The sequence below is a fragment of the Protopterus annectens genome, chromosome 8.part0 (assembly GCF_019279795.1).
Source record: "Protopterus annectens isolate FY-2018-M chromosome 8.part0, PAN1.0, whole genome shotgun sequence".
NCBI classification, from domain to species: Eukaryota; Metazoa; Chordata; order Ceratodontiformes; family Protopteridae; genus Protopterus; species Protopterus annectens.
In genome coordinates, this window is record NC_056741.1 from 890,234,265 (window position 1) to 890,249,956 (window position 15,692).

General features: G+C 36.3%; 1 protein-coding gene across 6 annotated transcripts in view; it reads right to left on the minus strand.

Annotated features, from left to right (window-relative positions):
- The window catches only part of LOC122809137 (plasma membrane calcium-transporting ATPase 3), a 4,021,470-nt gene extending 4,006,196 nt beyond the window's left edge, over window positions 1-15,274 (minus strand). For 3 of the 6 annotated variants that reach the window (XM_044080406.1, XM_044080412.1, XM_044080407.1), the window contains exon 1: window positions 14,803-15,272. The gene's annotated coding sequence lies outside the window, so the exon portion shown is untranslated. Of the gene's footprint in view, window positions 1-14,802 lie in introns of all 6 variants that reach the window. The other 3 variants (XM_044080411.1, XM_044080410.1, XM_044080409.1) reach the window with 2 other exon arrangements.
- Window positions 15,275-15,692: the final 418 nt, after the last annotated feature.

Here is a 15,692-nt window from a genome sequence, read left to right on the forward strand (position 1 = left end):
TCTAAGTATTAAAACTTCGAATGTTCTGATATCGAACACTATTCAGTGAACGCTAAGAATAGCGAAGCTGCAGAACAGTGAATTCTTTCCTCGGGAAAGAATTCGATTGGCCGTTTCTGTGGCTCCGCTATTCTTAGCTCTGTGGTGGAAAGTTACGGGTTGGGTTCAGGTAAGTGTGCGATTGTTTGTACGTTAGGGTTAGGGGCGGGTTAGGCGTGTGTGCGATAGTGACTGACTTTCGGGTTGGGGCAGTTTAAGTGAGTTAGGGTTAGGGTGCGGATTAGGTGAGTGTGCGATAGTGACGGACCTTAGGGTTAGGGTTTGGGTTAAGGTAAGTGGTTAGATAGTAGTGTATGTTTAGTTTAGTGTAGCGTTAGATGTAGGAATTTAAGTGCATGTGTATGGTTGTTTGTTTGATGTGCTTGTGTTGTATGTATGTGTTTCAGAGCAGCAAATTTTTTCCATGGGAAAAAAATCGCTGTTCTGAATGTTTCGATATTTTCATGTTTAGATGTTTTGGGGCCGATGAAATAGTGTTCGCTATTTTTATCTTTCGATAACGTGATATTAACGCTATTTCTAAGGGTAAGCTATCACTTAATAATCCTTGTAAACTGTCAAACTGATCTGATATATATTTTTTTTTTTTGCAGCATACTCTAACAGTGGCACCAGACGCACATACCCCACACCCCCACCTTCCTATTACTGCCACCAATATAACATTAAGAAATAAGAACAAAACCCATTATACCCATTTACGTTTTTAACCGAGTCAGCTCCCAATAGACCTATGGCCACTTTTCAATGATGACCCAAGCTGATATTCATATTATGAGAAATTTAGTCAGGGCAGTAGGGAACAACCCTATTTTTTTTTTCTAGGTGGTGCTGAAGAGTTGTAACCAGTGAAAAGAGAAGAGAATGCTGAATGCAGTATAAAGAAGAATATTGCTGGAGAAATTGTAGATTCATGGTGTGCAAATATTGTATCAATCAATCAATAAATAAATGGTGGTGATGAAGGAAGAGGGTTTGGAGACCAAAAATGTTGTGGATGATCAAAGCAAAAAGCAGATGAACCAGATGATGAATTAGCAGTTTCATGGAGTGATATTGTTGATATATATATATATATATATATATATATATATATATATATATATATACCAGAATCTAAAGATACTAAAAACAAAACTATTTTGGTGATACTGGCAGTCAAGGACGTACATATCTGCAGGAAACTGTACATATTGAAATTTAGACTTCTGGTGATACTGGCAATCCACGAAGTGCAGTAGCCAGTCAAAAGAGTGGAAGAACTACTGAAGTGACTGTGTAGTAAAACGTTGTGGATTATAATGATTTAGTTGTTTTGGGGCTGTAGAAAAACAGCAAGTGATGCATACTGAGCAGACACATACATATGCTCAGGTTGTGAACTCTGGGGAGCCGTTTACTCATTTAATGACTATAAGAAGAAGAAAGAGAAAGGTCATGAGACTACTGCATACAAATGGAAATATTACATAAAGGCATGTTGTGTGGGACACTGTTGCTATGCCTTTAGGCTTCATTGTTAAAGACAGTAAGGTTATGAGGCATTAAGAAGTAAAGCCTGTTGTGTGATAACAATTAAGAACTATGCATTAGCAGAAAGGTTTATCAGACTGTGAGCCCCGTAAGAATTATGTTATGCCATACAATTTTTTAATACAAAAAAAGAAACTGACTGTCCAGTTTAGAACTGCCAGTATTCAACAAATGGAGTTGAGAAATGCACTTTGTGCAATGCAGAAATACTGTATATGGAAATGAAAAAATATCTGATGACAGAAATGTATTGGTTGCACTGGCCATGAAAAAGAGGAATACTGATCATATACCCACTGTCACTGATGTTGTTGGACAAAGGAGCAATGTAGAATATCGGGCAGCTGAAAACATATATTTTTGGGGTGAGGCAGAGGGGAAGACAACCATTTTGTTCAATAATACCCATATAAATGATGTGCACAATGTGGGAAATGGGAAAGGAGACATGCAATTAAAAATTGTGTGACAAAATGGAGACAATGTAATGAAATAGGTCGTTTGATGTTTGACTGTCCAATGTTAATAAACTAAGAAACATTTTTTAAAGAAACAGCAATAGATATTGTGGTCCATAGAGAAAATAGGGAAGGGGCAATTAAGTAATGAGGAAGAGAGACAAGAAATTCTAAGTAATAGTGAAGAGGAAGGTGCAGAAAGGTTGAGTAAGGAAGAAGGGGTGAAGAATATGAAGAGGTTTGGCAGGAAGGGGAGCACATATATGACATTCTTACACATGAGAAAAACAAAGTATTATAAAACAATGCAAAGGAAGAAGGGATAGTATGGAAGAAGAAGGGGTGAATTTAATACACACTAGACTAGAGTACGAAAAAAGTTGAAATCTGAAAGTTCAAAAACTGCAGAGAAAGAGAAATGATAATTTCTTGATTGTGACAGTGAATTTTAATAGTATAAGACAATGTTATGATAATATTAGTGTGTAAAAGGTATAATTAATAAAATGCAGATATTATCCGTATGTAGAATGTGAGGTTGATATCACTGGGACACAAAAGAGATCAAATTAAAGCTTTGTGGGAGAAGGTAATATGCCATCCAGATAATGATTATTTTTCAGGAATTGTAGTAATAATGAAAGAAGACAGTTTTAAACTGGAAGATATGACAGTGCTTATTTCAGGTAGAGCGGTTGTTGCATGAGAAGCAGAAGTTTGTACATAGTTGCATTGTGGTGGTTCCACTTTATAGCCGTGAAATACTGAAGGCGAAACCTTCAAACACCGAACCTTCACAATCGAGAAACTACAAATCCTGGATACACAGCATACACCACACCACACATAAACCACAACACCCACACTACAAAACAAACACACAAAAACAAAACACCACACATCCACATACCTACACTACACATAAGTAGGGGGCAAGCCCCCCCCTGCAACCCCATGTGGGGGGCTGTGCCTCCCACACCCCATACTTAAATATACTAACTCCGAGATTGCACAAACAGTAAAAGACAGTACATTCACACCCAGACATTCCACAGTCCCTCACGCACACACACACACACACAAACACACACACACACACACACACACACACACACACACACACACACACAAACACCAACACATCCAACAATTACACACTCATACATTCACCTTCCTACCCTAACCCACACATACAACTTATAAACAATCTCACTTACACTCAAACTCCCACCCAAAACCCTTACAAAACACTGACTTACCTTAGATTCCACGTAAATCCATACACTATACCAAACAACATCCAAACCAAACAGCGCACATCACATAACATAAAGCCATAACCGCAAATTTGAAATAGTCGAATTTGTGATTATGCACTTTTGACATTTGAAAAATTCGCCTTTATAGTCACGAAATACTGAAATTCGAGATTTCAGTATTTCGTGATTATGAAGGGGAACCATTGTGGTATATGCTTATGTGATGAAAGAGAAAGGATATATGTTAGAATAAATTTAAAAATGTGTGATGTCATAATGGACATATTAATAGTAGGCAATTTTCACTGTAACAGAAGTAAAAAAGTTAGGAAAATATAAGCTGTGAAATATGTAGGGATGGGATGAGATGGGGAAAGTTAAGGTTAGGCAAAGAAAAGCAGTTTACTTAAAGAAGGAGAAGAATACTAACTATGTAGTATTATCAGAAGGGCTACAGGGCACAAAATAAGGATAATGGGAAGTGTTTTTTTTCCTATCATATGACTGTATTGGGCCAGAAATATTGAACAGGAAAATTATATTATAGGCAATGATATGAAATATAGTGGGTACCTATGTAATACAAGAAAAAGAAATACATTGGTCATGGGAGATCATAAAAGTTTGATACCATTTTGTTGAAAGAGGACAGAATGATGGGTGACAATTAAGTTAAAACATAGTTTGTTATGACAGTAGAAAGGGAAGCAAGGGAATGAAGATAAAAATAATCTAGGCAAGTAGGTAAGAGTATTAGGAATGTTCTGGGTTTCAGAAGAAAGGGTACTGAAGGAAACAGAGATACATGAGAGAAGTAAGGGAAAGATAAATTACTTGATGTCTAAACAGAAATGGATGGTTAAAAGCAAAAAGGGAAAAATTACTCTCTTTATTAGATAAAAATGTAACTTATGAAGAAGAAAAAAAAGGAAAAGATGAAAAATGACAAGGGTGAAATCAGGAAAGTATTTTTGAAATAGTGAAGAGATATGTGGAGAAAATGTATGGATGAGAAAAGACAGGGAACCAGGAAAAAATGACAGGTGTCTAGAATAGCAGAAACAAAAAACAACTGGAAAAATGATAATTAAAGAAAAGGTAGCGAAGATTTTAACTGTAGTTAAAAAGGTAGCTCTCCATGCCTAGATAGCTTAGGGCATGAATTTTTAATAACAAATTAGAAAAGAAGAAAATAATTTCTTTGTGAAAGTATTAAATAAATGGTTAAGAGAGGGGGAAGTGAAGATGTATACGACGGTGTTATAGAATGTACTTTAAGAGGAAAGGACAGAGAAGACATCAAGAAATTGACAGCTATAATGTTTGGTTTATACAATTCTTAGGAAGATTATACTGGTGAAGTTTTCCAAGGTGATGGAACAGATAGTACATGAGCACATACCTACATCTCAAGAAAAATAAGATAAATATATGCTGTTGATAATAAAGAAAGTGGTGGATTCAATAGCAAGAGGGGTGGTAAGGTAATCATGTGTGATGTACTGAAAGCATATGACAGTGTACAGCACAGGGAAATGTGAGAAGTACTTAGAAGTTATAATCTGAGTAATAAAGTAATAAACATTTTTAAAACAGTATATGTTCATATATGTAATAGTGTTGCAGTAAATGGATAGCAAGAAAAGATTTGAAAGTACAGAAATGAGCAAAGCAAAGCTGTCCTGTAAGTATGTTATCACTTCCTTTTAGTTATGAATGCTGTGTTAAGTTTATGGCAGTAGGATATTAAATGAAGCAAGCTGTCAGACAGTAGAGGGAGTACAGATACCTCAGTTTACCACATGCTCTGATGTCTTAACAGTTATCATGAAGAACAAGAGATGGATGAAGGAAATTATATGGATACAAGAAGTTATGATAAGGGATATTGGATTAAGGTTAAGTAAAGAGAAAAGCAAGTTTTTGGGTGACAAAAAATAGGAGAATATATTTCACTAAATAGAAGATAAGTGTATTAGGTGTTAGATTTTAGCAACACACTGCAAGGGTAAAGCACTGGGAATAGATTTTGGAGGAAGCTAGAATCAGTAGTGTGATGTGGAAAGATTTTAACATGTCTTTAGACAAACAGTATATATGATTCATAAATACATGTTAGGGAAGCTGAGGTATGTGAAAAGAGTGTATGAATGTCCGGAATGCATACTTACAAATACTTCAGGCACATGTAATAATGCCCTTCTAATCTACCAATATAGCAAAGCAGTCACTCCCATAATAATTTGCTAATCTATTCCATGCATCAGCTACTTTCAGAGAACCAATTAGTATATCTATCATTCTTATGTAACCTCATACATATGTTACTGTTTGATAACCCCAAGCATTCACATGATATAACTGTCTATAAATACTATACATAACTGAATGAGGTGTCTTCTTAAATATCTATACAAGACACTGTACAAGTTCAGATATTTTAATCTTTCATAATAACTTAAATTTTTACATTCTTGGATCCCCATGGTATATTTCCATTGTAATCTTTCCAATTTACTCATTCTTGTTTTCTCATAAGGTTTCCATATTGTTGTTATATACTCCAGTGTGGGACTAATATAAATTACAAACAATGATTTCATAATTTCTGATTTACAAGAATTTATAAAACATTTATTGCAGCCTACAGTTTTATAACTATAATTAACCAGCTGGTTCATATAATTAGAAAAACTCAAAGCTGGATCTACCCATACACTCATATCCTTAAATGATTCTACAGTTTCAATCACTGTGTGCTGTATTAAATATTCACCCTTCAATCTATAACTCGCAAATCTCATACACTTACTTTTTATGTACTTATCAGCATATTATTCTTCTGTGACCAAATGGCAATTTAATTACATACTTTTGCAGGCATGCCCTATCTGTAACAGATGTAATAATTTTACTAATTTCCATGTTATCTGCATATATATATATATATATATATATATATATATATATATATATACTGTTGAACACCTCAGATGAAAAAGATAGATCTGAATGATACAACCTAAACAAGTATGGGCCTAGGAAGGGGCCCTTTGGGATACCCTGACTGTAACCTAGAATTTCATTTGTCCAGTTGATGTATTATACTTGCTACATCTTATCTGTAAGCCAACCTTTCCAATTTTTACAACAATTTATCCAAAATACCTTTCTCTATTATTTATCCACAACAGGAAAGTAAACGTATGTGTCTATATGTCTCTGTGTTTGTCCAGCTATCCTTTATGTTACATGAGTTTAACAAGTACATATTTCCAATCTTGGGGAATCAGACCATACTTAAATGACCTAGTGAATAACAGATATAATGGTACTCCAAGTTGATGATGAAGTGTTCTCAGGTCATTACTAATTCAGTCTCCTCTCGTGCTTTGTTTGGGTAACCATAAAATTAACTATGGAGACTGGTATCTATATTCCAGTTATCAGCAGTCTGGAAATCATTTGGCTGGGATGTGTTTTGGATGTGTGTGCCAGCATGTAAGTTGAAGTGCATGATGTCACACACATGCTCCTTCTCTGTTAGAGTTACCTCTTCCCTTGAATGTCTAATAAAATCTCTACCCCTACTTGCAGATACAATGCTTGCCTCCTGACTCATGCCATTAAGAATATGAAAGCAACTATCTCAGGAGTTTCTGAAAAACACTCTCTCTCTTTCTCTCTACAGATGGAGAGCCTACTTATCACAAGAGACACAGCAGAATTTTGCAATTGATGTCGGAGGGAATAAACTGGTTCATGGGGACAAATTGCAGATGTCAAAAGCAGAGGGTGGTGAGCTGCAGCAACCACATGTTGATAAACATTAGATGTATAAATGGTTAAGAAAAGATTAACTTAAACCAAGTGATGAAAGGCTAATAATGGCAGCACAAGACAGTGGACTGAGTATGCACCGTTTCACAAAACATATAGAATAGGGATATACAGACAACTGTAGGTTCTGCAGGATGCAACTAAAAAAAAAGAGTTGCATAGCTTGTTGCTAGCTGTAATATATATAAAACTGAGGTGCTGCATGATGAAATGAAAGGTTCTTACAATGGAGACCATGAAAATATTAAGTGTACAAGCAGCTGAGAAGTACTAGAAACATGAACTGCAAGGAATTTCTGAAAATAATGGACCAGTCAAGCGGGTTCACCCAACACCAACAATTATTAAAAAAAATGAAAAACAAATACTGTAACAGAAGAGAGAAGGAAAAAAATAGCATGAATTATTGAAATAGCTGCACTTAGTCACCTGTGTACTGAAAACTATAAAACACCAAGATACGTAACCACAAACTAGAGAAGTAGTATGAGCAACTGTCCTATTAAAAGAAGAATTTCCAGGCATACTTAAATATGCTACCAATACAGGTAACCCATTCAAACTACAGGAGGATACATTTTGATGTACTGCAGTTGCTGAGAACAGCACTCTTGGTAAACATAAAAGACTGAAGTAATACTGATTTCATAAACTTTATATATGCCCGGATTTAGGAATCGGGTTTTATCTGTCAAGGTATTAAGCACCCTAGCCATCTAGAGAAATCAAAAGGGAGAAGGGGTACTGAATTCTGGATATTAGTGTAATATCATACAAAAAGGAACGTTTTCAGTTTCTAGATTCCTCCCTAGGTTGGGGCAATATTTTCCTAGCAGTACTTAAGGTGCTGTCAATCTGACAGGCAAATCAGATTTAGACAGGATCACTGCCAGACTTTTAAAGCAAACTCTGTGGCATAAACCTAAAAGTGTTGGGATGTATGATATTAGAGTACAATGTCAGTATTTGCTCCTTCATAAACAATGACTAGGTATCTAAATATCAAGTATTTGAACACTGCCCCTTCACAATGGTAGCTGCTTATTTTTTCCCTAATATGCACTCTGCTACTTACCTAGTCCTTATTAACAAAGATCCACTAGGCACAAGTTCATTTTCCCAAATCTGAACTAGGGCTTTTGGCTAGGACTAGGTTGCGTTGTTATGATGTAACAAATTTGTATTTTCTTATGTATACTACATTTTTACTTTATATTTTATTGATTATTGTAATCTGTGCATTAAAATTTACTGTTATTCATGGAGCTTTTCTCCTTGGGCCCCCGATGAAAAAGAACCTGTGTCCAGTCAAATTTTCCCAGTAAACAAATGTTAAATAAATAAAATAAATAAATAGTTAGGCAATTTTCTCAGAATTACAGTGCATACAAATGGAACATGCTGGTCTCAGACCATGTGTAGCTCTTATAAATTACTACAGTAATCCTTGGTGCTACACTGCAAACCTTTACTTATTCCCACAATTTGGTCACAGGTCACAAATGGTGAATCTCTATTCAGACAGCATCATTATCACTGTTATGAAATGGTAGCTCTACCCACCTCTGTGCCTGCAACAGACTGGCTAGTAGTGTCAGTGATTAAGCCAAACTCTACCACACTCCTCTCAATATCCCAGGATTAAACGTACATGTGTCAACTACACCATATGTCCTTAAGTAAAGTAGTCCTACAAAAGCATTTAACTGTGGCTGGATGAATATGTAATACTTGTACATCTGTACTCAGATCTAGAACATATATGACCAACATGCTTCTGAAAGAAAATACAGAGTTCAAAAGTGGAAGTTGAAAATTCTTCTTTCACGGGAGGTAAAGCCTTCCATACAACATACGTTTAGACTTTTACTTTTGTATCTCCTCACTCAATGCTGGGGCTACTGCATTTGAAGAAACTATTATTCCCTCTGCAATAATCTCTGTTCAGTCAATGTCCTTTCAGTGAATGCCTTTACTGGCCAAGTGGCCATCAAGCAAACATTACATCTGTAGGCCTTTGTTTAATAACGCAAGGTCATCTCAAATCATGCTTTCTTTGACAAATAATCAGAAATAGATGGCCTGAAAGCCTGCCTTCCTGAAGGACTCAAACTTGCTACTCCCCCCTAAAAAAAAAAAAATTTGCCATCTAGTTTTTGCATTTCTACTAATGGATTATTTTGTTGTCTTTTATTCTTTTAGATGTCCTGACTATCCATTCCTCAGGTTTCCTCAGTAAATGCGTCCCTTTCCAAACAGTCAAACCACATTTATCTTGTTTTTCTTTGTGCCATAGCTCAGGTTCTTTCTTTATGTAATCCTGTGCCTCTGGAAACCCATTTTCTCCGTTGCCTCTCTCACTAATCTTTTGGAGAACAAAACCTGACCGTGCTTTTCTCACTACCTCTTTGAAGAGCCAAATCTGACAACTCTCTTCTGCTGACCTTTTCTATAATTCACTATTTTCTGCTCTGATCATTTTCTGTGTGCAAGCTTTTTCAAGAGTTCACTGCACACTATTTAAACCAATAAAGATGACTCTGCAACCCTTTCAGTTATGTAACTCCATCTAGCCCAGACCACACTTCAAACCTTCACAAAACCAACATATTCCTTTCTGCTAAAGGAATAATACAAAAAAAAAAAAAAACGATTTGTCCCCAAAGCACACACATATATGCAAACAGAAATATTAAAAACATCAATCCAGAAAATAAAACCATAATCAGGAAAAGAAGAACCATGAAAGCAAACCAAATATTGGTTTTGATCACATTTTACTCGAGAAATAAAATTCAGCTTTCATACTTTACATCTGCTATTATTAGTACTAGACAGCTTGAGGGCAGGTGATGCCCTCAGACATCATGCTATGATTCAACTTGACTTAACCTTCAGAAGAGCTTGTTCAGATATTTTGAAATGATGCTATAAGAAGGAGCTATGTGCATGAAGAAGAAATGTGTTTCACGGGTAGGAGACCAGAACAATGAAGATGTGGTTCTCTGTACCGAAAAGGGGATAAATGCTTCTCAAAAGTCTGGAAAATTGAGAGATCAGAGCTAAAATGTTGGTGATGGAGTGTCACTTAGTTTTTGTTTTGCTGTACTGAACAGACAACAGTAGTTTAATTATTTTTTTTAGACAGAACAAACAGCCTTAGCAGCACTACAGCAAGTTATTTATCACTACAATAAAAAGCCAAATTGAAAAAATACAACTATAAATGCTTCTTCTTTAATATTATGTAAGAAAAATAGGAAATAAGGCAGCCTTAACAATGATTAGACTGGCACCAAGTGTGACTCAGCTTTCAATGTGAAGCAGAAGACCAGTGTGTTGAGATACTGATAGGATTCTAAACAGGCAGGAAGCAAGGAAGATACTTAGTAGAGTAGGTACAAATGGTTTCTTTACCATTCATGCTCCACATCTGTGAAACACAGAATCTTGTTTGGTGAAATCCTCTATTCAGCAACAGCAAATACATTTTTATAAACTTAAAACTGCAGCAAAATAAAAGTAATTAACATCCAAAATATGTTAATCAATTACAGCTGAATATAACTATATTTGGTGTAAACCTGTTTACTATGTACTACTAATCAAATCTTTTTCATCACTGAATGTTTTCTGAATGGGCACCAAACAGCTCAAAAGACCAAAGCACTTTAAAGAAGGCTGTATTTCCATTGGAATGTGACTTTTTGACTGATTAAAATTTAGGATTCAGAGAACGGTTTAGTGTCACACACAGCAATCCTTCAACCCTTCCACTTTTTATCAAAGCATTATACTATAATAATATTTTCTGACAGACTGTACTGTGAAACTGCAGCAGCAGAATTCATTTACTTCATTTACTCACTAATGCATTTATACAACATAGACAAAGTAAAATGGTATATTACAATGGCACTTGCAATATTTCTGATTGAGCCCCTGCAATTCCATGTTTCCATGCCGCTGTTTGAAAGAAACAGCTATGACAGCTTTGCTGTCACCCATTACTCCTCTTACCACAATATCGGTGAAATACTATTTAAAGATTCCAGCTGCTTATAACTTTGTTAATTTGCTTTCAGAATGACCTTGAAAGTTTCCTGAAAAGTAAATAATATTTCTCAGTTAGATACACATTGAATAATGGGAGTTTACACCTTCCATGTGGTCTGCAGATCCTTATGTAGATCATACTGCAATGGAGGGGACACAAAACTATACTGTTCCCTGTTCTGGCAACTGCAGAAATTTAAATAATTAATCTAAAATGTACTCTGTGTCTCTTTTTCACTACTTCTGATGAAGAAGAACTAATCCTCCTTTAAAAAGGCAATAAATAGGGAGAAAGAGTCAGCTGTAGAAACAAGGGCAAGCCATAGATATGGGACAAGTCAATGTTTGCAAGATCTAAAAGAAAATGGACCTGGGTCAGACTTCAACTATGGATGACTATAACTTGGGGCTATACTCTTCACTAACTTTCCTAGCACCAGAAAGAACAGTGGCCCAAGATGCATGACATGCCAATGTTCAATCAACTGCTATTTGATACCCGCTATCACCTCTAGAAAATCTGACTGTCATGATTTGAATAAGATCATGTTTCACAGCACATTTTCTGTGAAGATATAAATTGTTCCTACTCAGTTTTATTTTGCCACATGTAGTACACAAACTTTTTTTGACCTCATAAAACCTAAAATATAAACAAGAAGCTTAAGTATGGTGGACAACATGCTCATGGGATGAGATTTAGGGGACTCTCCCTAGATTACTTCAGATGCAAAGTGCTCTGCCGTTGATCCAGCTTGTCAGGTGACTGTGATCAATGAAGTACTAAATATACAAGCCAAGCTTCATCATGCTAAACACTACCACAATCTGAAAGACTGAAACTGTATTTTCTGCAAGGCATTTTTGAATAGAGTCGCACAATCTCATGCTGGTTATCAAGGTTTAATCTGCTCAGTAATCATTTCTAGGAACACCATGGAGTAAAGTAGATATGGGTGTGCTTCAGTATCAAGATATGAAAGAATGAAAAAATGACTTTAGAAACAACTCCTTGCTGCAATGCATACAAACGTTTCCCACTTGTGTGATGTATGACACTATTTTTTTTTCTTTGTACTTCCAGAGTACTGCTGAAAGACCTCTGGCCTTAGTAGGATAAAAAGTTAAAAAAACAACCTGAAGGTTGCAACAGTAAAAGATTAACCATTACTATGACATAATCATTTTATATACATCTGCAACTCTTCAGACAAGAAAAGCCAACCATTATTTGAGATAAGCTTACAATAATAATAATATTGTTCTCCAACTGATAAACTACCACACATTCATATAAAACAAAGTCAATGGTAACAGGCAAGCTGCCTTATATGCAGTCACATTCAGAAAGGCTGATACTCTTTTAAAATGACCCTAATTAAATAAAGTTAAGTATCCAACAGTATGTTAACTACAACCTCCATCAAATAAACAAATAAATAAATATGATGAAATAAAAAAAATGTTGTTAGTGTTATATACCCAGTGAGCCACAGCAGTGCCCCCCCCCAAAAAAAAAATGAAATAGTATAGGTGATTATTGCAGTAAGCTGATGTTATTCTAATTCTGCTAGTTACTGAGATTGCATGATGTTAGCTACCTTCTGTATTCTGGCCTTTCTAATATAAGGTTTATTATGAATGTGTCTTTTATGAAGACTCTGACAGGAGTTTATTAACAATGAGTTAGAAGCAAAAGCTAGGTTCAATGACCGAGACATCAGGACCAATAATTTTGTCACACTGTAGCCCTTTCACAAGGTAGCAAGGGTGTTTGATTGTAATGTTATATTAAATGTCACCTTCCATATCCCAAGCTGACAAAAAAAACAATAACTGTATCCAACTGCATGTACACAATATGAAAAAGAAAGCTGATCACAGAGAGGACAGTTATACATGCAAAACAAAATTATATGTCTGAAGGGAAAAAAATCTCACTTTAGAAAGAACAACTTGCAAGAAGGCAGTAAGTCACCCTCTATGCAATATGCCAGATATAGGATTCATTTGCTTTAACCCTATTAAATCTTAAACAGCCTAGTCGGTGAACCATTATTAAAAATGAACCTGTAGCAAAGCAGATTACTGTTCAGTGATTTTTCTTCGGATATACATTTTATAAAACTCTGAAAAAAAAAAAAGAATGAAAAACAAAATGGAATGATCTGAGATTTTTCTAAACCTGAAATGGGTTCAGCTGCTGATCAAATAAAAACCTTTTGGAATAGTCTTTTTTTCTCCAAATTTCAAGAATTTGCATCAGCACACACTACTGTGGTCCTCTAATTTGCACCTTGACTGGGATGGGGGGGTGAACTACTGCATTTTTTTTTCTTGTTAAAATGTCATTCTACAGTAAGAACATCCTTGGCATGCCAACCTAGCTTGTCCTGCCCATTGCAATGACCACAAGGGCCCCCCTGACTAATCCCGACTGAGATCCCACTGCCATTCATACTAAAGTACCCAATCAGGCTCAGTAAAAAGGCAGCCCACAAGGTTAGACTGTTGGGCATGGTCCCGCCCCCTACCCTGCAGTTGAATAAAAAAAATGTACATTGCAATGCACCAATACATCAGCAGAATCAGTAGGGGGTAACACAAGGCAGGTGAATTAACCTTTTTGCTAGCTTGTTTTGCCTTTTGACATGGGGCTGTGAATCATTTTAGATGTCCTCACAGTCATGTCCAAGGTTGCAGAGTAGATTTTCTCCTTATTTCCTCTTCTTGGTTTGGGTAATTTACCCCCAACACACACACACACACACACACACACACACACACACACACACACACACAATCACTGCACATCTCAGAAGCACAAGACATTTAAAACAGATTCAATTAACTATGAAAGAAGACCAAAACGGATATATGTGTGCATATATATATATATATATATATATATATATATATATATATATATATCAATTCTGTGCATTGATCTCGAAAAGTAGATATGCTGTGTTCCCATCCTGTAAGCCCTTAATACTATATAGTATCTCAACTTAACGATCTCACTATGGCATTAAATATTTTCACAGGTACTATGCAACAGCATATGTGAATCATATTTTGGATGTATGTTAATCAACCTGCTGCAGAAAATGTCATTTTTTTTCTGAGATTACAGTCAGCCTGCATTCTTCTATATAATTAAGATATTAAGATGCAGTCGTAGCAAGGGCAGTTGAGCACCATGGAGACCACGGAAGCAGCGTTCCTTTACCAGGAAGATGCTCAATTATATGCAGCCTGTTACAAAACCTTCAGACTTCATCAATCACATGTACCAACAATGCCACTTAAAATGTTATCAGAAAGAATCAAAATGGGAAAAACATGCTAACACACTCAGCCTTTCTTAGTACTGCAGGCTCTGTCATACCACCAGGTCTTAAATCTCACAGCTAGGTGCAACCAGCACGTTAATCGTATTTTTCACAGTGATTCCCCTTTCCTCCAAAAGGAAAAAATGCACAAGCATCTGCAAATCGCTTCAGTCACACACTCGCGCGGACATTTTTTCTAGAAACTATACCTGATTACTCGTATCCGTTTCGTAAATTAAGTGTATAGAGGTAGTCACTTACCGCGCCATGATACACGATGGGAAGAAAATAGGATTCCTTTAACTGATTTACTGTGTTTGTAGTTTTTTCTTGTAGTATGTATTTTGGGTCAAAGGAAAAAAGAAACAAAAGGTCTGAAATGGTATAGAACTGGGTCCAGCAGCTGATGACCAGAAACTACACGCTGCATGGATGGAGCCCAGGCTCTGCACTGTGGTCCATCTGCAGAACTCCGCATCCTCAGCAAAGGGGGAGGGGGAGGGAATCCGGTTTAAAACCCCCTCCCTGTTAAATGAAACAGAGGAGCCCACAGACACGCCCCAGCTGCCAAGTTCAATCTGTCACCCAAGCAGAGGTTAATCCACGGAAGATTTGATGAGGTCCCCTTACACCGAAGCTTCTACAGGAGACGTAGCAGAATTCAGCTGTCCCTCTCTCTAGATCGCAAGGTGGTGCGTTCCTACCTACTCTATCAGCAATGGCACTGCCCTGTCATTGACAATACCTGCAGTCTGGGGAAGTCTTTGCATTTCACTGTGCAACATCTGTGTAGCATCCAGATGTGTCGTCTCCCTCAACTTCAGCAACCTTAACCACTCTGTTACATTTTTTAAGTGATAACGCATATGACATTTGCTTCGGTAGCAGTGATACAATTCCTGTTGTAACAGCATGATTTATAGACTAGAACTACTTATGAAAAGCTTATTTTTGTTTGTGTTTCATATTTGCGCCGTTCTTAGTGTTTGTTTTGCTTATTGGAATAAGGGCGGGCACTGATTGGCGTCTATGCTGCTAAAAATAGAAAGTTAAGGGAATACTGCAACAACATTTGCAATTCTTTGTACAGAACTGATAGTCAAACAATATTCATTTAAGACTGTTACTTACTAAGCGCATTATAGTGGCAA